The sequence below is a fragment of the Pteronotus mesoamericanus genome, unplaced genomic scaffold (assembly GCF_021234165.1).
Source record: "Pteronotus mesoamericanus isolate MK-2021 breed Mesoamerican mustached bat unplaced genomic scaffold, CSHL_Meso_final contig_130, whole genome shotgun sequence".
Lineage (NCBI taxonomy): Eukaryota > Metazoa > Chordata > Mammalia > Chiroptera > Mormoopidae > Pteronotus > Pteronotus mesoamericanus.
In genome coordinates, this window is record NW_026555060.1 from 14,640,115 (window position 1) to 14,662,886 (window position 22,772).

Here is a 22,772-nt window from a genome sequence, read left to right on the forward strand (position 1 = left end):
CAACAGTCCTGTGTGGTCAGAATTTTTATATGGAATTAAGAAAATCTCAAGTGATTTTTGTGAGGATTAAGTGAATTAATATATATTAAGTGATCTACCTGTAACTGCTACATAAGTATTTGCCACTACAAGTATTATTATTACCATTATTGTTTTATTTCCATGTTGGTGATGAGGAAACTGAGATCAGAGTGGTTACTTGGTTGACCAACGGACACAGAATAGAATTGAAAGAATCTGGACTATAACCCAAATCAATGCAATTGGCAATCTGTGGTTCTTCCAGCATATGACAATACTTCCTGGATGCGCAAACTCTTGGTTCAGTGTTACTATCAAGTCTGCCCTCCTGCTGGAATAACCCAGGCACTGCCTGAGTTTTGAGAGCAGAACGACTTCCAACTTCTGGAACAGTATTCCAGAAACTTTGCTGATATAATAAATGTGAACTAAGATTTTACATATGATACTGGTTCATTTACATTCTTCTCTAATATTGCATTTTGTGTTTATTCAGCTTTTTCCAAAATGTTTTCCATAAACCAATACTTCTACTAGGTGTTCCTTGAAAAAGTTGCCCTGGCAATTAAGTTTGAGAAACAATGAGCTTTATATTTCTCTTATAGAGTCACAAAGCTTACTGGCATTTTAACAGCTTTGAAAAGTCTAGATAAGGAAATTAATTTAACCCAGAGTTTTCTAACATATTTGACAAGCTCCATTTTAAAAAAAAGACCTATGGCTACTCTCTAAAGGGCATTTTAAGAAATAGTGACTTAATCCAATGGGCTCGATCTAATACTGAGAATTTCAGACCACCAGGGAGACATCTTCTTGCTAGGGGAGTTTCTTTATAGTGACAAAATCTTATCAGATTTCAGTGCTTCTATCCATAAGCCCCTCAGAGAGGGTGAGACTGCTACCTACTGTCAAAATACGGAAAATACTTTAATCAAACTCTCATTTTTAGAGGAGGAATACAGGACCAGGACTGTTAAGGTACTTTCACACAATTTTAAGTTATAAAATACTTTTTAAAAATTGGTTGGAAAATGAGAAAGCCAACATTTTTACTTCTATCCGTAATAATTACTTGAAGCAGAGAAAATCAATTAAACTCCCCATTATTTCATTTTCCTTCACTGAAAATTCTTTTTCCTCCTCTTTACTACTGGAGAGACAATTTTCAGAAATAGCCCAGATAGTTTAAGGCTACACAAAAATTTTTAGGAAAAAAGTCATTAGGTTCCTTAGAATAATGTTAAAATTAGTAACAGAACTGGATCAAAGTAGATTACAATTTTGATGCCTTTTTGTACAGACTTCTTTTACTTAATATTTAAAATATTTTGAGTTAATAATAAATTGCAAGTTCAATACAAGAAGTTTTTTATCCTGAACCATTAAAAAAATATTTATATATAATGGAGTATGATTGGCAATCTTTGTCCCCATAATTTTCACCATAGCAAAAAAAAAAAAAAAATCATATGTTTTTATATCTAAGTTTCGATATATAACATTGTCTAAGTTTCTGTGGAATGTAACTCAGTTTGGGTCTAATCAATATTTCTGCATAAAGAGATTCGATTTACACGGATGTGGCAGGAACATTACAGAAGTGATGCTGTGTTCTTCTCATTGCATCCTATCAGGTGGCACACAGGTTCAAACTGTGCCATTATTATGATTACTTAATTAAGGTAGTATATTCAGGCTCTTCTGATGTAAAATAGCTCTTTCACTTTCATAAGTAACAAATATTCTGTGGGGAAGTATTGTGAAACTGTTACTATACCTTTTCTTATCAAATTTTTATGTATGTATGTATGTATGTATGTATATAATGTCTCATTCAACTCCTGGTTTCCTATTTTATTCAATGGGTTAAAATATAATAGATAACTGTCATTACATATTCTGATAGAAAACTGAACCAGATTTTGATGGTGGTAAGCTCAGTTCTATGAACTTTAGACATATCCCACCATTCTTTGAGAACTTCCTTAATTTCTAATAAAAGATACTACAGGCTTATCTTGTACTCTCATTGCCATTGTCTCAGAATCAACCATTTCCTCAAGGAGCCCTGTTTCCTTTTAGGAAAATGATATTTAGAAGGAAAGACCTGGCTGAGAGGAATGGGTTGTTATTAATATATTGCTATTCCCAGAACTTCTTGGTGAACAGAACTAGAAAATATAAATATGCACCACATACATGAATATATACACAATCATACACAGAAATAGACATTCACATTAATATTTATTTCTTTATTAAAACCATGAATTCTAACTGATATTTCTAATTCTAATCCAATATCACAGGTATATTCTGGTTTTATTTCTTTCCAAATTTGTGCCTATTTCTCAGACAGTGAAAAACCTATATCTTGTTATCAATAATTAATTAGATCAATCCCCCTCTATATAGACAATCTCCTATCTCTGCTGCCACCTCTCCCCATGCAAATGTCCTCCTCTCCCCACATGAAATATACTAATATCAGAAAAAGTAGTTTTCAAGGCAAACAATATTTCCAGTGTTAAAAAAGTCATTTCATTATGGTAAAGGAGTCAATTCATCAGGAGGAAAGAACTTTCCTAAACATTTATACACTTAAAAACGCAGCTTCAAAATACATGAAGCATTATGCCTACTATATCTCCATAAAAGAATATATGTGAAAGTTGATAGAACTATAAAAAGAAAGAGATCAATCCAAAATTACAGTCAAATATTTCAATTTCTGTCTCCATAATAGATAGAACAAGTAGAAAATCAATAAGGATGTAGAAGATTTGAGCAATGCTATCAACGAACTTGACCCAATTGACAATTACAGAATATTCTACACAACCAGCAGAATAAACATTCTTTACTAAGGAACATAGAATATTTCCTAAAATAAACTATATTCTGGGCTATAAAATAATTCTTACTATATTTAAAAGGATGAAAGTAGTACAAACTGTATTCTCTGACAACAATGGAATTAATTTAGAAACCAATAAAAGAAAGATCTCAAAAGCAAGCTCCTAATACTTGGAAACTTAATAGACAACAATCTAAATAATCCATAAGTCAAAGAAAGACAAGAACATAATTAAAAGGCACTTTGACCAAAATGAAAATGAAACCTACATATCAAAATCTGTGGGTGTCAATAAAGCAATGCTTAGAGGAAATTTATAGAAGCTAACATCTATATCAGAAAAGAAAGATGTCTCAAACCAAGGAATTCTGCTTCTACCCAAGGAAACTGGAAACAAAGAACAACTGAAATCCAATGAATGCAGGAAAAAGAGATAATAAATATCTGAGTAGAATAATAAAAATAGAAAATAAAATAGAGAGATGGGTCAATGAAACCAAAAGCTAACTACTTGAGAAAAATCAATAAAATTCATACCTCTACTCAGACTGATTGGAAAATAAAGACTGAAGACACAAATTACTAATATGAGAAAACAGGAGATATCAATACAGATTCTACAGATATTAAGAGGATAAGAAAATATCATGAACAACCTTATTCTAATAAATCCAATAACATATAGAATGCACAAATTCCTTAAAGTATAAATAACACCAAAGTTCAGTTAGGAAGAAATGGATAATCTGAATAGCCTCATATCTATGAAGGAATTAAACTTGTAGTTTTTTAAATTCATATGTTAAAATCCTGGGTGACCGTATTAGAAGGTGGGGCCTTGGGAAGTGTTTAGATCATGAGGGTGGAGCCCTTATAAATGAGATTAGAACTCTTACAAAAGAGACTCCACAGAGACCCCCTTGACCCTTTTACCATGTGAAGACACAAGAAGTTACCGGCTATGACCAGGAAAAGGGCTCTCATTAGAATATGACCATTCTGGCACCTCGATCTTGGACTTCCCAGCTTCCAGAACTTAGAAAAATAAATTTCTGTTGTTTTTAAGATATCTAGTATGTGGTATTATATTACAGCAGCCCAAATGGACTGTGATGAGTACAAAACATAAATAGGTCATGAATTATATAAGTAGAAAAACGGAAATCCAGTCAAGATGGCGACATAGGTAAACATGGCTCGCCTCCTCACACAACCACATCAAAATGACAACTAAGTTATAGAACAACCACCACTCAGAATTGGCAGAAATCAAGATGAATGGAAGTCTGACATGTACAGAATTAAAGATACCACGTCCATCCAGAATGGAAGAAGGGGTGGAGATGTGGAATGGGCTGATCTCACATATACATGTGGTGGATAAAAATTAAGGAGGGATATCTTATGAGCGAGGAGTCCCAGAACCGCAACAGGACCCGCAGCCCAGGGTTCCAGCACCAGGAAGGTAAGTCCCCACAACTTCTGGCTGCAAAAACTAGTGGGGATTGAGTCAGCGGGAGAAACTTCTGGAGCCCCAAGCAGTTCCCCTTAAAGAACCCACACATGAACTTACTCAAACTCACTCCCTCTGAGTTCCAGCACCAGGGTAGCAGCTTGAAAGGCACCAGTGGCATAAAGCGAGGAACTGAAGTGTCTGGCATAAAGGCAAGAACTGGGGAACAACTTTCTCCCAGACAGAAAGGCTGGCAGAACCACGGAGCTGGCAGGCAGGTGCCATATGTGACACTCTATCAACCTGGCTAACACTGTTTGCCCCACCCTGGATATCCCCTCAAAGCTCAGTCTCATCCACTTACAGCTATTAATAGTAGCTTTTCTATATGAATGGCCAGTTTTGGCTCAAGCTTTACAACTTCCTAAATCATTTCAAACAAGAAACAGCTGGCCTCAGTGAGCTCCAGGTATGGTACTAGCAGCCTATATTCACAGCTTGGCTTCACCTGGGAATCTCCAAGCCCAGCACAAGAGCAGCCACCTCAGACTGCTTTATTGCTCAGGCAGGGTGGCCCCGGGAAAAACACTGGTGGGGATGACCTTGGCCTGCACCACCAGGGAAACACAAGGGCATAACCCCAGGGTCTGGGCACCCAGGGGACAGCGACAGACCACATCGCAGTACCACCACCCTGCCCCCGAACAGCTGATCCTCCATGGAGTGAGGAAGTTGGTGGTCATAGTCATAGTCAATCCTTACAACAGACTGGCCTGGATAAATCCCATCCATTGACCTGCCAAGTCAATGGCAGCAAGTCCAGTGGACGGCAACCAAGGCTCAACTACAAGAGGAGGGTATACTCAGTCCACATAAAGAGCACAACTCAAGTACCCAGCATGGGTGATAAGGGAGGCTGTCCACTGGATCCTACAAGACACCTACCATGTTAGGCCATGATATCAAGACAGTGAGTCATAGCAATTCTACCTAATATATAGAAACAAACACAGGGAGGCTGCCAAAATGGAGAAACAAAGAAACATGGCCCAAATGAAAGAACAGATCAAAACTCCAGGGGGGGAAAAAAAAAAAACTAAACAAAATGGAGATAAGCAATCTATCAGATGTAGAGTTCAAAACATTGGTTATAAGGATGTTCAAGGAACTTAGTGAGGACCTCAGCAGCATAAAAAAATACAGTCAGAAAAGAAGGGTAGAGTAACTGAAATAAAGAACAATTTATAGGGAAACAACAGTAGAGTGAATAAACCCACTCTACTGTTTATCAAATCAAATCAGTGATTTGGAACATAAGGAAGCAAAAAACAACCAATCAGAACAACTGGAAGAAAAAAGAATCCAAAAATATGAGGATAGTATAAGCAGCCTTTGGGACAACTTCAAGTGTTCCAACATTTGCATCATTACAGTGCCAGAAGGAGAAGAGAAAGAGCAATAAACTGGAAATCCATTTGAAAAAACAATGAAAGAAAACTTCTCTAATTTGGTGAAGGAAATAGACGTGCAAGTACAGGAAGCAAGGAGAATCCCAAAGAAGAGGGATATAAAGAGGTCCAGTCCAAAACACATCATAATCGAAATGTCAAAGTTTAAAGATAAAGAATCTTAAAAGCAGCAAGAGAAAAGCACTTAGTTACCTACAGGGGAGTCCCCATAAAACTGTCAGCTGATTTCTCAAAAGAAACTTTGCAGGCTAGAACGGATTGGCAAGAAATATTCAAAGCAAGGACTTACAGCCAAGATTACTCTATCCAGCAAAGCTATCATTTAGAATTGAAGGGCAGATAAAGAGCTTCCCAGACAAGAAAAAACTAAAGGAGTTCATCATCACCAAACGATTATTATATGAAATGTTAAAGGGACTTATTTAAGAAAAAAGAGCAGAACTATGAACAATAAAATGGCAACAAATACATATCTACCAACAATTGAATCTAAACAACAAACTAAGCAAACAAGAAGAATAGAGACAGAATTATGGATGTGGAATATGTCTTGATGATTACCAGATGGGAGGAGGGTGCAGGAATGGGTGAAGAGGTGAAGGGATTAAGAAGTACAGATAGGTAGTTACAGAACAGCCAAGGGGATGTAAAGTACGGTATAGGAAATGGAGTAGCTAAAGAACTTTTATACGCATGACCCATGGACATGAACAGTGGTGGGGGGATTGTCTGATGGAATGGGGGATGCTGGGTGGAGGGGGGCAAAATGGGGAAATTGGGACAAGTGTAATAGCATAATCAAGAAAATATAATAAAAAGTATAAAAAACTAGAAAAATGAAAACCATCACAAGAATGGTGTGTAGAAGGTAAGCAATAGTGTGTAGCTCAGCCATAACATGAGAAAACGGGCTTACAGATACATGGGGCCACCTCTGTATCTGCGCACTATGCTTAAATATAGCCATATTGTACCATGATCAACTGTCTTAAGAAACATATCTATAGAATGTGCTATGACGAAATGGCTTTTGGTCTGTGTGGGTTCAGGTCCTCTGCTTATTGGGGTCTCCTGTTTTCTGCTTTTGCCCACCAAGCTGCTGTTTGGTGAAAAAGAAGCCATGATGCTCTGGGTGACCAGAAACATAAAAATTAATGCTGAAAATAAGGCAAAGATCAGAGTGACAGGTGCAAAGTGTGTGCCTGCGGCTACCACTGCAGCTTCCAAACCTGGGCTGATGCCAAGAACAGCTCTTGGAAATGTTGGTAACAAAGTCAGTGAAGAGTCACAGGCCAAATTGCCTGTGAAAAAGGAAGCAAAAACTGCAGTTGCTGGAAAAGTTATTGCTAAAAAACTACCAAAACCTCTGGAAAAGGCACTTGAGCCTGAGCCTGAGCCTATGGATGCAGAAGAGGGAATAGATCCAAATCATTGTAGTGAGCATGTGAAAAGATACCTATGCTTATCTGAGACAACGTGGGAAAGAGTAACCAGTCAGACCAGTCAGGGAGTAGTACAGAAATCAAATTATATCTATGTAGAAAAAACAAACACCATTTTTCAGTGGAGCTTTTCTAATACCCTGGCCCAAATCAAGATCCAGAAAAGAAAAACTATACCGAAGAGAAAAAGAGTGGAATGGAGAGTCTATAATTAAACTCAATCACCTTTGAAAAGAGAAATTCTACCCTAGGTGTGAAAATGCCGGGAAAAGAAGTCCTAATAGATCAGTGTTAATTATAAGTAAGGCACTTAAAAGTGCTCATGGGAATCACAAAAGGCAGTCTTGAAAAGGCAGTGATGATCGAGAAAGAAATAAGAAAGGAAAGAGAAATTGGAATTGCACCATAAAGAGAAAGAAAAGCCAGATGGATAAATTCAGGATGCTACAAGATACATTACACACATACATACACCTCCTTCCCCTCCCCCTCACTACTTTCCAAATAAACCATCCATAAATAAACTATATGAAGTACATGATTCTTGAACTAGAAATCTCACAGGCCATATTCAGACTGCCAATTCTATTCAAGAAAGCAGAGGTATAATCAAAGTTATTATAAGAAGAAAATACAGATTGAGAATAAAAACATTCAGCTGATAAAAATAAATATAAAGAAAAAAAGGATAATAACACAAGATTCTAAATGAATTAAAGATCCTCAAACAAATATTTGAGTGCTACAGAAACAAATATTGAGCCAGAAATTAAAAACTAAAAACTAAAATGATTGAGAAGAAGGGATTTTGGAACTTAGAATTATGTTTTAATTCAGAAAAGTAATAGAAGAAAAAGACAAAGGTTAAACTAGAAATAAAAATTAAATTACAAATGCCCAGGGAAAACTGGCTATGACTAAAACTTAACTAGTATTTAAGAAAAAGAAAGTCAAGAGAATGAAAGTGAGCTTTAAAAAACATGAAAAGTCATTAAAAAAAGTAGTTAAAATAGTCAAAGAATGTATAACAAATATAAAATTAGAGTCCCTGAAGAAGGGAAATTTGAAAATAGAAAAGAACTTACATTAAAATTATACCTTCCACAAGTAAAAGAAGATCTCATCTAATGTTCCCAAACCATGTGTGAAGGTATGCCAGTATGCTGAGTGAATTCAGACATGATAAGAAATATTTTAAATTTTTTAGAAAAAATTATTTGACACCTATTGAAAATCATGATTCAACAATAGATAACACTATATTTCTTTCCATGACATTAAATTGTGAGGTTGAACTGCCAACAGCTATTGCCATAAGAAGTGAGTACAGCGTTGGATAGGCAGTATGCAATCTCATTCTAAGGCATGAGAAATTGTGCAGGGCTCAACAGGCTCACACATCCCTATAGTAGATCATTTGAGTTAGAAACAAAATAACATTTTCCTTCTTTTAATTGTTTTCAAGTGGCCATTAAGTTGTTAGGACATGAATACATCTAAGTTGTCCAAAACAGCACACTTAAAACTGTTCTATGTACGTTTCTTTTGGCCTAGGACCTCCATGAAAAATATTGCTCTGTTGCGGGGAGTGACACGTTGCGGGGAGCGCCGCGGTGGAGCACGGGGCACCTGGATCTGAGGGTTACTGTCCAGAGCCAGCTGAGGAGGGAGCAGGGCTCTGAATCCCGCAGGGCCCGTCCCAGGATTGTCACGGATGGGGGAATAAACACGGGTCATCGCCAACACTTCTCTGTTTGCCAGGAGAGGGGACATGGCTCTTCCCTCTAGGGGAGAGAAGGCTCCAAACCCCCATGTCCAAAGGCTTTTTATTGAGAACCATATGCACAGGGGTATAGATGCAAAGCTCATCAATGTCAAAAGGCTCTATTTACAGAAAACAAAGAGACAATTGAAGGACCACAAGAGATCTGCCTCAGGTCAGGGGTCTATGAATAATGTAAATCTCCTTCCCAGTATGAGACAGTTACCATTGCTTTGGAAAGAAGAACAAAGCATGCTTAGAGGAATTTACTTTTAGGCCTGATCATCCCCGGGAACCACCCAATCCAGTTTAGGGCTGTACGGCCTTTAGTATTGTTTCAAGCCTGAGCCAGGTGGGCGGGGCAGAGCCACCAAGAGATAAGGAGACTTCTTTCAACTGGAATGACAACTCTGGCCACGTCCAAGACGGGCCAAGGAGTGTGGGCCTTTTTGCCCTTTCTCCGTGTCCCCCAAGTCCTTGTCTTGCTGCCCATACCAGCCAATGTCTGACTTAGGTTGTCCCTCCTCTTGAGAGAACTTGCCTGTGATCAGCAACTGACCATCACAGGGCCAAGCAGGGTGACGCAAGGAGGGCTGGGGCTGTGCCTCTGCCAGGGGGACAGGTTTTGTCTCCTCAGTGGCTTGTTTTCCCAAGGCCTCCTTGATTATTTCCAGCCTTGGGGCCTTCTCACCTATTAGCGAGGCTACAGTCCCTGAAACCAGGTGGGGTGTTTCCCAACATTGCTGAGATTCTATGGGTACTATGAACTCAGAAAGTCTGGAACCTCTATTTTATTCTATATGTAGAAAGTACCTACCAGGTATTCAAGAAAATTAATCTTTAATGATTGCTTGGAGACATATCTTATTAAAACTATTAGGTTACAAAGATAAAAATAATCTTCAGGGTCTCAAAGAAACAGTCGAATAACTTACATTTTGACTGTTTGTTTGAAATGAAAAGCAACATTTCAAGCAAGGCAAAAACAGAATAGCATTTTCAAGAACTAAAGCAAAGAAAATATAAAATGTGTTCTTTATATGCTGCCAAGCTTTAAGTATCAAGACTATAGAAAACAAGCTTTCAATATGGAATAACTTACGGAATACAGTACATATGAGCTCTTGTTAAGCATTTTACAAGCAAGTCAGTATCACCTAACATTTTTTATGGAGGAACTTCAGTTTTAGGTATAAGAGAAAAAAAAAAAAACAGATAAAAACAAGGATATAAAAAAATATGTTCTAAAAAAGTTAAATTGTCCAAGTGAAACATGGCACAAAAAAGGAAAAAGAAGCTCAATGACAACTTTATAAGCAGTTAAGGTCAAATGATACAAATAAAAACTGACTAATTAGATAGCAAAATGTGAAATTAAAAAAAAGTCTAAAAACATTTCAAAAGGTATTTTAAGAAGAAAAACAATTACCAGAAAATACAAACCATTCTAATTATGAAAGGATATTTTAGAAATTAAAGAACAAGGAAAGCAAATTACAGAGAGGGGAAAAACAGTCAATAATACATAATACATATATAAATTAAAAATACACAGGGTGGGGGAAAAATAGGGTTACAGTTATTTGTATGAAAAATAATATAATAATTAATAAGTAATAATACAAGAATAAACTGTTTCATGTACTGACAACTGCGAATGTACTTTTGCCACACCCTGTATAATATTACAGAGTTGAGATAAAAATAGAACAGTCAATAAATTTGGATATGCTTACTAAACCAATGACAAGACAAAACTTTCAATATGACTCATATATAAAACCCAGCTACATGCTAAAGAAGCAGAGACATGCCAAAAACAAAATGATTCAGAAAGAATGAGCCACCTAAAGCAAATGGAACCATAAAGAAACAGGGGTTATGATCTTGCTATGAGATGAAGTATAACAGGCAAAAAGTATTAAATAGATTCTGTATATAAATGAAATCATAAGGTATGTGTCTTTCATTATGTTGTATACCTGAAACAAATCATTAAATACAAGAAAGAACTCTTTTTAAAACTAAATACCACAATTCATAATAAAAACAGCACATGCATGAATACTAATGCACCAATTAATACAGCAACCACTTTCATAAAGCAGAAATAAAAAGATAAGAAGGGATAAAAAAATTAAAAGAGACTTTAACACACCACTCTCAATACAAGACAAATTAAATGGACAAAAAACTAAGTAAAGATATAGCAACAAATACGGTATAATGAATAAGCTGCACAATCTGGACATATCAAACTTTTTATTCTCATGAGTTATAATATATACCATCATCTTAAGTGCATATGAAATACAAGTTTACCATATATTGGATGTACAGAAATCATGAGGAGGCTTCATAAAATAGAAGTATTAAAAACAATGGTTTCTGGCTAAAATTCAGTAAATCTAGAAATTAATCAAATAACAAACAGCCATTATTCCTGAATATTAAGAAAGTAAAAAACCTTCCACTAAAGAACTCTTAGGTGATAGGAAAAAAACAAATAGGACTTAAGCGACACAACAAAGTATAATGTTTGTTCCAAGTAAAATAACTTGTATAATTATTTCAGTTGTGAGCTAAATCAGCACTTATTTTATGGAACACGACTTTCCTTAAAAGAAAAATAGACAGATAAATTATAGCTATTCAGATCAAATATCTGGCAAGGTTTTTCTAGAAAATGTACAAAGTGAACATGGCAAGATTTGCTGCCAAAAACAAAGTACAAGTATTAGAAATCTTATATCTACCACCTTGAGCTTGACAAATTCCTAATAATTAAAGCCTTTGCAGATAAGATCAGTAGTAATGGTAGCAAATGTGATTTTTAAATATTTTCTAATGAAATGTGATAATGTCTGGAATATTTGCATAATTCAGTGAAACAATATATCCAATACATACCTAAGAAATTTTGCATGAGTAAAAGAAACCATTCAAACTGGAAGATACACTAATGAGTTTTGATGTAACATAGTACAAAAAGTACATTGAAATGGTTTCAGATTTCACATTACAAATAACATTAAGAAATTTCCACATGTCAAGTTATCGAGTAAAGGAGGATATCTACAATTCTCTAAACGTGTTACTAAAATATTCCTTTGTTTTTCAACTATATATCTGTATGAAGCTAGATATTTTCACATAATTTAACCAAGAAGGGTTGTAATAAGCTGAAACAACACATTGAAAATATTGCAGAAACATATACAAATAGTCACCTGTATTCTATTGAAGCCAGATGTCAGAGATTTACAAAAATGCACAATATCAATCTTGTCACTAACTTTGTAAAATTAAAAATTAAAAAAAATATTTTAAAAAATCTGTGCTAACATGTAATGGACTTACCATTATTATTTTTAAGTGGATTAATAAATACTGCTTGCTTCAGCAGAACATATTCTAAAATTGGAACGATACGGAGACGATTAGTGTGCCCCCTGTGCAAGGATGACATGAAAATTTGTGAGGTGTTCCGTATTTTTCATGAAAGACAAAACCACACAATCATATCAGTACATGCTGAAAAAGCATTTGATAAAGTACAGCACCATTTATGATAAAAACAGCAAAGTGGGAAGAGAGGGAGCATACCTCAACATAATAAAGGTCATATATGAGAAACCTATAGCCAACATCATACTCAATGGGCAAAAACTAAAAGGTTTTTCCCCAAGATCAAGCACAAAACAAGGGTGTCCACTTTCACCACTTCCATTCAACATAGTATTGGAAGCTCTAGCCACAGCGAATGGACAAGAAAAAGAAATAAAAGGTAGCCAAAATTGGAAAGGAGGAAGTAAAACTGTCACTGTTTGCAGACGACATGATAGTATGTGTAGAAAACCCTATAGACTCCACCAAAAAACTACTCAACCAAATAAATGAATTTGGCAAAAGGTGGGATACAAAGTCAATATTCAGAAATAAGAGGCAGTTTTATACACCAACAATAAAATATCAGAAGTAGAAATTAGGTGGAAAAAAATCCCATTTACTATAGCAACAAGAAAAATAAAGTACCTAGGAATAAATTTAACCAAGGAGGTAAAACACTTGTACACAGAAAACTACAGAACACTGAAGAAAGAAATTAATGAAGATACAAATAAATGGAAACATATACCATGCTCATGGACTGGAAGAACTGACATCATTAAAATGACCATACTCCCGAAAGCAATCTATAGATTCAATGCAATCCCTATCAAAATACTAATGACATATTTCACAGATATTTAACAAATACTTCAAAAATTTATATGGAACCATAAGTGACCCTGAGTAGCCTCAGCAATTTTGAGAAAGAAGAACAAAGTAGGAGGGATCATAATACCTGATATCAAACTATATTACAAGGCCACTCTAATCAAAACTGTCTGGTACGGGCATAAAAACAGACACATAGACCAATGGAACAGAATAGAGAGCCCAGAAATAAGCCCACATCTCTATGGTCAATTAATATTTGACAAAGGGGGCAGGAGCATGAAATGGAGTAAAAATAGCCTTTTCAGTAAATGGTGTTGGGAGATCCAGACAAGTGCATACAAAAAAAAAAGAAACTAGGCCACCAAACCAAAATAAACTCAAGTTGGATAAAAGACTTAAATATAAGTTGTGACGCCACAAAAGTCCTAGACGAGAACACAGGCAGGAAAATTTCAGATATCCCACACAGCAATAATTTCACTGATACATACCCTCAGGCAAGGGATATAAAGGAAAGAATAAACAAATGGGACTACATCAAATTAAAAAGCTTCTGCACAGCTAAAGAAAACAACAAAATGAAATGGGAACCAACTATATGGGAAAACATAATTGCCAATGATAGCTTGGACAAGGGTTGGATCTCCAAAATATATAAAAAATTTATACAACTCCACATTTTTTATACAAAAAATCCAATTAAAAAATGGGCAAAGGATCTGAACAGACACTTCTCCAAGAATAGAGAGGGCCCAAAGACAAAGGAAGAAATGCTCAATATCATTACCCATCAGAGAGATGCAAATTAAAACCACAATGAGATGCCACTTTGCATGGGTCAGAATGCCTATCATTAACAAATCAACAAACAACAAGTGCTGATGAGGATGTAGAGAAAAGGGAGCCCTAATATACTGTTGGTGGAAATGCAGGCTGCTACAGTCACTGTGGAAAACAGTATGGAATTTCCTCGAAAAACTAAAGATGGTCTGCTTTTTGGTCCAGTGATCCCACGGCTGGGATTATACCCTAACAATCCTAAAACACCAATTCAAAAGAACCTATGCACCCCATTGTTCATAGCAGTGCAATTTACAATAGCCAAGCGCTGGAAACAGCACAAGTGCCCATCAGTAAATGAGTGGATCAAAAAACGGTGGTACATTTACACAATGGAATACTACACAACAGAAAGAAAGAAGGAAATCCTACCCTTCATGACAGCATGGATGGAATTGGAGAGTATTATGCTAAGTGAAATAAGCAGGCAGAGAAAGACAGTACCATTTGATCTCACCTATAAGTGGAACCTAATCAACAAAACAAACAAATGAGCAAAATAGAACCAAAGACCTGGAAATGAAAAGCAAACTGACAGTGACCAGACAGGAGATGGGAGAGGTATAATGGGGGAAAGAAAGGAAGGGGCAAGTCAAGGAACATGAATAGAGGACTCATGGGTATAGACAATGGAGAGGGGATTGACTGTGGGAATGAGGGGAAGGGGCAGAGGAGAGCAATGTGGGGAAAAAGTGGGACAACTGTAACTGAACAATAATAAAAAAATAGTTGTAATTTTCTGAGTCTAAATTCTAATAAAGTAAAAACTAACAGATATAATATATATAACCAAAAAGTCTTATGGATACTCAAAAATATACAACAAAGGATTGTAAGAAAATATTATGAATACCAGTATGGCAACATATACGACAATATGGATGAAATGGATAAAATCCTATAAATGTATAATCTTCCAAAACTGAATCAGGAAGAATCAGAAAATCTGAATAAATGAATTACAACTAATGAAACTGAAGCAGTAATAAAAAAGCTGCCAACAAACAAAAGTCCTGGATCGGGTAGCTTCACAGGTGAATTTTACCAAACATTCTAAGAAGAAATAACTCCTCTCCTTCTGAAACTATTGCAAAAAGTCCAAGGAAAGAAAAGACTCCTGAGCTCATTTTATGAGGTAAGCATCATCCTAATTCCAAAACCAGATGAGGATACTACAAAGAAAGAAAATTATAGGCCAACATCCCTAATGAACACAGACACTAAACTCCTCAATAAAACATTAGCAAACCAGATTCAGCAATACATTAAAAAGATAATACACCATGATCAAGTGGGATTTATTCTGGGGATGCAAAGTTAACACATTATCCACAAATCAACAAATGTGATATACCACATACACAAAATAGAGATTAAAAAATCACATGATGATATCAATAGATACAGAAAAAGCATTATTTTAAAGTCCAGCATCCATTTATAATAAGAACTCTCAGCAAAGTGGTAGAGAATAACATCAACATAATAAAGGCCATGTGTGAAAAACCTACAGTCAACATCATACTCAATGGGCAAAAACTAAAAGTGTTTCCCTTAAGATCAGAAACAAGACAGGGATGTCTGCTTTTACCACTCTTATTCAACTTATTCCTGGAAGTCCTAACCACAGCAATCAGACAAGAAGAAGAAATAAAAGGGATCCAAATTGGGAAGAAAGAAATAAAACTGCTATTATTTGCAAATGGCATGACACTGCATATATAGAAATTGATAGATTCCACCAAAAAGCTAGTAGGATTGATACATGAATTCAGTAAAGTAGCAGGATACAAACAGATACCCAGGAATCAGTTGCATTTTTATGCACCAATAATTAACTATCAGAAATGGAAACTAAGAAAACAATTCCATTTACAATTGCATATTTAAAATATCTAGGAATACATATAACCAATGATATAAAATAATATACTCAGAAAATTATAGTCACCGAAGAAAGAAATTGAAGAAGATATAAATAAATGGAAGCATATACCATGTTCATGGATAGGAAGAATTAACATTATTAACATGTCCATACTACCCAAATTATCTATAGATTCAATGCAATTCCTATCAAAATACCAACAGGGCATTTCACAGGACTAGACCAAATATTCCAAAAATTTATGTGGAACCAGAAAAGAATCTGAATACCTGCAGCACTCTTGAGAAAGAAGAACAAAGTTGGAGGAATTGTGCAACTTGTTATCAAACTATATTACAAGGCCATAATAATAAAAACTGCATGGTATTGGCATAACAAAGTTTTTGTACAGCAAAGACACCATCAACAAAATGAAAAGGTAACCCACTGAATGGGAGAACATATTCACCAATGATGTAACTGATAAGGAGTTAACATCTAAAATTCATAAAGAACTTACACAACTCAACAACAAATAATCCAATTTAAAAATGGGCAAAAACCTGATTAGGCACTTCTTCAAAGAGGACAAACGGCCAATAGACATATGAAAAAATGCTCAACTTTAATAATCATCAGAGAAATGCAAATTAAAACTACAATGAGATATTATCTCACACCTGTCAGAAAAGCTATCATCAATAAATGGACAAAAAAGTGTTGGTGAGGATGCAGAGAAAAGGGAACCCTTCTATACTGTTGGTGGGAATGTAGATTGTTGCAGCCTCTATTGAAAATAGTATGAAGTTTCCTCAAAAAGTCAAAAATGGGCCCTGGCTGGTATGGCTCAGTTGGTTGAAGCGTCATCCCATACTTGAAAAGTTGCCGGTTCAATTCCCAGTCAGAGCACATATCTAGGTTACAGGTTTGATCCCCAGTCTGGGTGTGTACAATTCCCAGTCCAGGCACATATGGGAGGCAACAAGTCAATGCTCTCTTGCATCAGTGTTTCTCTCTCCCTTCCTCACTTCCTTTCTCTCTCTCTCTAAAAAAACAATGAACTACTCAGCCATAATAAAGAAGGATATCTTACCTTTTGCAACAATATGGATGGACCTGCAGAGCATTATGCTAAGTGAAATAAGCCAGTCAGAGAAAGACAAATTCCATATGATTTCACTTACATGTGGAATCTAATGAACAAAATAAGCAAACAAAATAGAAACAGAGTCAGAAATAAAAAGAAGAGACTAACTGCTGGTAGCGGAAAGGGGTTTGGGGAGCTGGGTGAAAAAAGTGAAGGAAGTAAGCAAAAAAAAAACAAAACCCTCATAGAGATACGACAGTATGGTGATTACCAGAGGAAAAGAGGGTGAATGGGAAATAGAAGAGGGTAAAGTGGGGATAAATGGTGACAGGAAGAGACTTGACTTTGGGTGGTGAACAGACAACATGATACAGATGATGTATTACAGAATTCCATCCCTGAAACCTATAGAATTTTATTGACCAATGTCACCTCCAATAAAGTCAATAAAATTCAAAAAATAAAAATAAAATTAAGAATTATTGTGTATGTGTGTGTGTTAATAAAGGGGTTCTGGAACCAAAAACATTTGAGAACTGCTCGATTACATCATGGGAATTTGAAAAGAAGTAAAACTACCTTTATTTGCAGAGTTTATTTAAAAAATACAGAGCATCAATGATAAACTATTTTTTGAGGATTTTATTTATTTATTTTTAGAGAGGAGAAGGGAGAGAGAAAGAGAGGGAGAGGAACATCAATGTGTGGTTGCTTCTCACGTGCCCCCCAGTGGGGACCTGGCCTGAAACCCAGGCATTTGCCGTAGACTGGGAATCAAACTGGCAGTGCTTAGGTTCACAGGCCGGCATTCAACCACTAAGGCACACCAGCTAGGGTGATAAAACTACTTAAAGCAAGAAAAGGATTCAATAAAGTATAAGAACACAGAATTAATATACAGAAATCAATGCCCTTTATATACACAACCCATAACCAGATAATTAGAATTAATGATAAAAGCATTAAAAATAGCAAAACAGAAAAAAGACACTGAATAACCTTAACTAAAAAGGCAAAGCTTAATGTGAGAAAAACTTTAATACACCTCTGAAAGACATAGAAATAGTTTTGAATAAATGGGAAGATGCTTTTGTTCTTGGATAGGGTGGCTCAACATCATAAATATGTCATGCCTCTTCTAAATTTAAAACTATTCTAATAAAGATACCAAAATAGTTTTTTTATGGAGCTACAAAAGTTCATGTGGAAAAATAAGCATGCAAGCAAAATTAAGAAAAACTAAATAAGAAAAGCTATAAGCAGAAAGCTAGCCTAACTGCTTATTAAAATTTTAAATTCTCTGTAATCCAAACAGTGTGGTTCTGATGTATGAATAGATATATTAGGGAGTAAAATATAGGTAAACCCAATATAGAGTGTTAGTAAACTAAACCCACATCTCAGATAACTAAATCTGAGCTAAAAGAAGAGATATATTACTAAATGATGCTAGGACAGCTGGATAGAAATTTGGGAAAAGATAAAAATCACATCCATATCCCATAATATAGACAACCCCATGTATATAAGAGATCTAGCAAAAACTATAAAACCATACAAGCTCTAGAAGAAAATGATAAATTCTAGCATTAATTAACTGGCTCTAAACAGAGAATTTATAAGTATGACTCAAAGCGTAGAAGAATAACAAAAAGATAAATTTCACTACAAATAAATGAAGCTTTCTCATGGCAAAATATAATGAGCAAAGTCAAATCACTGTCTAACTGGGAGAAAAGATTTGTAACATCTCTCACAGATAAAGCACTAATATCCCTAATAAATAAAGAACTCTTAAAAAATTAAAGGAGGGAAAGTGAAAACTATAAAACATTGCTGAAAAAAATAAAGATGGTATAAATAAATGGAAAGACATCCATGTTCATAAACGGGAAGAGTTAATATTGTCAAAATGTCAATACTGCCCAAAGTAATCTACAGGTTCACCATAATCCCTATCAAAATTCCAATGACTTTTTACAGAAATAGAAAAAACCATGCTAAAATTCACATGGAATCTCAAAGGACCCCAATTTTGAAAAAGAGAAACAAAACTGGAGGAGGACTCACACTTCCGTATTTCAAAACCTACTGCAAAACTACAGTAATCAAAACAGTGTAGTACTGGCATAAAGATATATAAAGGCCAACAGAATAGAATTAAGTGCCAAAAAATAAGCCCTCACCCATATTGGCAAGTGATTTTTTACAAGAGTGCCAAGACTATTCAATGGGGAAAAGACAGTCTTTTCAACAAATAGTGCTGACAAAACTATATATCCACATGCGAAAGAATGAAATTGGACCCTTACCTAACATCATATATAAAAATTAACTTGAAATGGATCAAAGGTCTAAACACAAGAATTAAAACTATGAAAGTTTTAGAGGAAAACAGAGAGCAAAATCTTAACAACATTAGATTTGACAGATTTCTTGTATATGACATCAAAGACACAGGCAACAGAAGAAAATAAATGGACTTCATAAAATTAAAAATTTGGGGTCACCAAAGGAAACTATCAACAGAATAAAAGGCAACTTTTGTAAAGAAATGGGAGAATATATTTCCAAATCATATATCTGATAAAAGATTAATATCCAGAATATAGAGAAAACTCCTAAAACTCAACAACAACCTAATTAAAAAATGGTAAAAGGACCTGAAGTTCTCAGATACACAAAAGAGAAAAGATATTTCTTCAGAAAAAAAAGGTGGACAAAATACCAAGAAGCACATGAAAAAAACATTTAATAACACTAATCATTAGAGAACTGCAAATCAAAAACAAAAGTGAGATACCACTTCACAATAGAGCATTAGGATAACTACTATCAAAAAAAGGGAAAGAAGTGTTGGCAAGGTTGTAACAAAACTGGAACCCTTGACACTGCTGGTGGGAATGTAAAATCATACAGCCTCTGTAGAAAACAGTATGGCATTCAAAAATTAAAAATAGATTTGTCATATGATCCAGCATTCCACTTCTGGGTATATATCCCAAAGAATTGAAAACAGGGCCTTAAAAAGATATTTGTATACCAATGTTCTTTGTAGCACTACGTTCAATAGCTAAAATGTAAAAGAAACCCAAGTATCCATTGACAGATAAATAGATATATAAAATATGGTGTACAATGGAATACTATTCATCCTCAAAAAAATTCTGACATGTATGATAACATTAATAAGCCTTGAGGACTTTATGAAATAAACCAGCCACAAAAAGACAAATATTTTATGATTCCACTTATATTGACACCTAAAGTAGTGAAAATCACAAAGTAGAAAGATGCTAGCCAGCAGAGGGGGAATGTGGAATTATTATTAATGGGTATAGAGTTTTGGTTTCACAAAATAAGTGTTCTGGAGATGAATGCTGCCAATAGTTGTACAACAATATGAATATACTTAACACCGATGAACTGTACATTTAAAAGTGATTATAATGGTGAATTTTATGTTATGCATACTTTGCAATTTAAGAAATTAAAAAAAATTAAAGGGACAAATGACCAAAATTTTGAAATGTGCAGAACATGAACAGGCAATTCAAATGTAATCCATAATCATAAGAAAAATATTAAGCTTCACTAAAAAGAAAAGAAATACATATAACTACTAGGCTGAGATATGTCTTATCTGTGATATTGGCCAAAATTAAAAACTTGACAACACATTATGTTAGCAAGGCTGTGGGAAAATGGGCATTCTTACCTTGCAGTATGAGTGCAAAGTGGCACAACCCATGTGGTGGGGAATTTGACTATATCGAAGAAAAAGAAAATATTTGTGTTTACCTTTTGATTCAGTAATCTAATGTTTGGTAATATTTCCTAAAGATACATCTTCACCAATAAAAATTAAATAAATATATTCACTTATATATTTATGTTTTTATATATGGTTACGAGGACACTGTGAGAAATTATAAAATATTAGAAACAATATAAAAGCTAAAAGATAGAAATATAGTTAAACAATGAAACATGAACACAATGGAACACTAAACAGCTGTGGAAAAGTATGAAGAAGAACTCTGAGTAATGATGTGGAATTATTTTCAAAATACATCGCTAAGTGAAAAATCAAAATACGGAAGAGCAGAACATTTAGAGTATGGTACCTTTGGGAAAAGAGAAAAGGGAGAATGAGAGAGAGAAAGAGAAAAGGGGAGGGAGGGAAGGAGGCACAGAAAGAGGGAGGGAGAGAGAGAAGAGGTTTACATAAGAGTTTTACAGTTTATATTTCATACATGGGGATAAGTGTTACTGGTTGCTGGTTTCCTTTGGAAGAACAATAACCACCATCCCAAATTCCTTCAAGTATCATCCTAAATACCATCTTAAATAAAATACTGCTGCAACTTTCTACTATGACCTCCTTGACCTTGACCACTCTGTATTAGATAGGTAAACATTCTTCACATTATTTATTTTCAAATATTGTCATCTTTTCATGTGTGGATTCAAAATGGAACTGTCAAAAAGAGCATATATTTTTTGTTCACTTTCAGCTGGTATCACTTCAAAATATATATTTGTAAACTCTCCCAGGTAGGGAGTGATAAAAATTTCACATGTGCCTGAATTTTTTTTTATAAATAAAAGGTGGTGTAAAGTACTTAGAACTTGCCCATCATTATCAGAACTGGCTGTATTGGTTGAGCATTGCTGTTTGTAATTCAATTTAAAGTCTTAAATTTCAGCCTTTTCAGAAGTAAATCTAAATCCCTAATGAACAGTTCTCAAAATCTTGTCTTATAGAACAACCTAGTACCTTCAGCTCAACATGAGTTAACACCTATGCACACATATGTACACTGTAAAAATGCAGGAAAAGTCTAATGTATGTCATTGTACTTTTTCTTAGTTATTCTATTAATACTTGTCTTCACTCCCAGACTCTATGCATCATGACAACAGGGGCTATGTTTCTTTAACTCTCAGTTGTATCCACAAGGTTTCAACAAGTATTTATAGAATAAGAAATGATGAGACCAGTGATTACAGAGATATGAGTACTAAGTGGAAATTAGGTTGGGGGGCCCAGTATAGTCAAATTATGGAGGGTTTTAAAAGCCAACTAAGAAACCAAATGAAAGTGACATATAGAGTGATTAATAAGTATTTATTGAACATCCTCAATCAGGGAAATTATCTAATAAAAATGGCATTTTAGGGAAATTGTGGCAATAAAACAGATTAACAAGCAAGAGAAAAAATAGGAAACAACAAAATAAGTTTGGAAGTAATAACTGCAATCCAAGTGCCAAGTGGTAGGACTTAATAGTTTTTCTTTTATAGAGAAACTGAGTGCACCTACAAATAAGATGAATAAATAATACCTGGATAACACCTACTATAAAAGTAAACTGACAGGGATAGATGGTAAGTGGTATTGTTTTCTGTGTACCATGCATCATGATTCTGAAACAGAAAATAATGTGATACTGTAAAATTCATGCTTGAAACTTTAAATTCCCCTCTTCAATAAGAAGTCATTTGGAAAATTTCAAATGGCTCCATGGTCTCAATTAATTGTTCCTTACTTTCAGCTTTAGGTAAGCAAAGTTTTTCTGACACCTAGAATATGGTTTCATCCAGTTTTTTTTAATCTATCTATCTATCTATCTATCTATCTATCTATCTATCTATTTTATATATTACTACAAACTTTCCAGTTAAAGACTAGACATGCTTTTTCCCCCTGGATAATTTAAGAAAGTAGTATTAGCCATATGTTCAGT

General features: G+C 34.9%; 1 protein-coding gene and 1 non-coding gene across 2 annotated transcripts in view; one reads left to right on the forward strand and one right to left on the reverse strand.

Annotated features, from left to right (window-relative positions):
- Window positions 1-22,772, reverse strand: part of GPR158 (G protein-coupled receptor 158) — a 353,177-nt gene that overhangs the window by 220,388 nt on the left and 110,017 nt on the right. The window lies entirely within an intron of this gene.
- On the forward strand, window positions 12,397-12,501 carry LOC129087789 (U6 spliceosomal RNA). Its single transcript, XR_008530933.1, has one exon. It is a non-coding gene; the product is annotated as a U6 spliceosomal RNA (small nuclear RNA).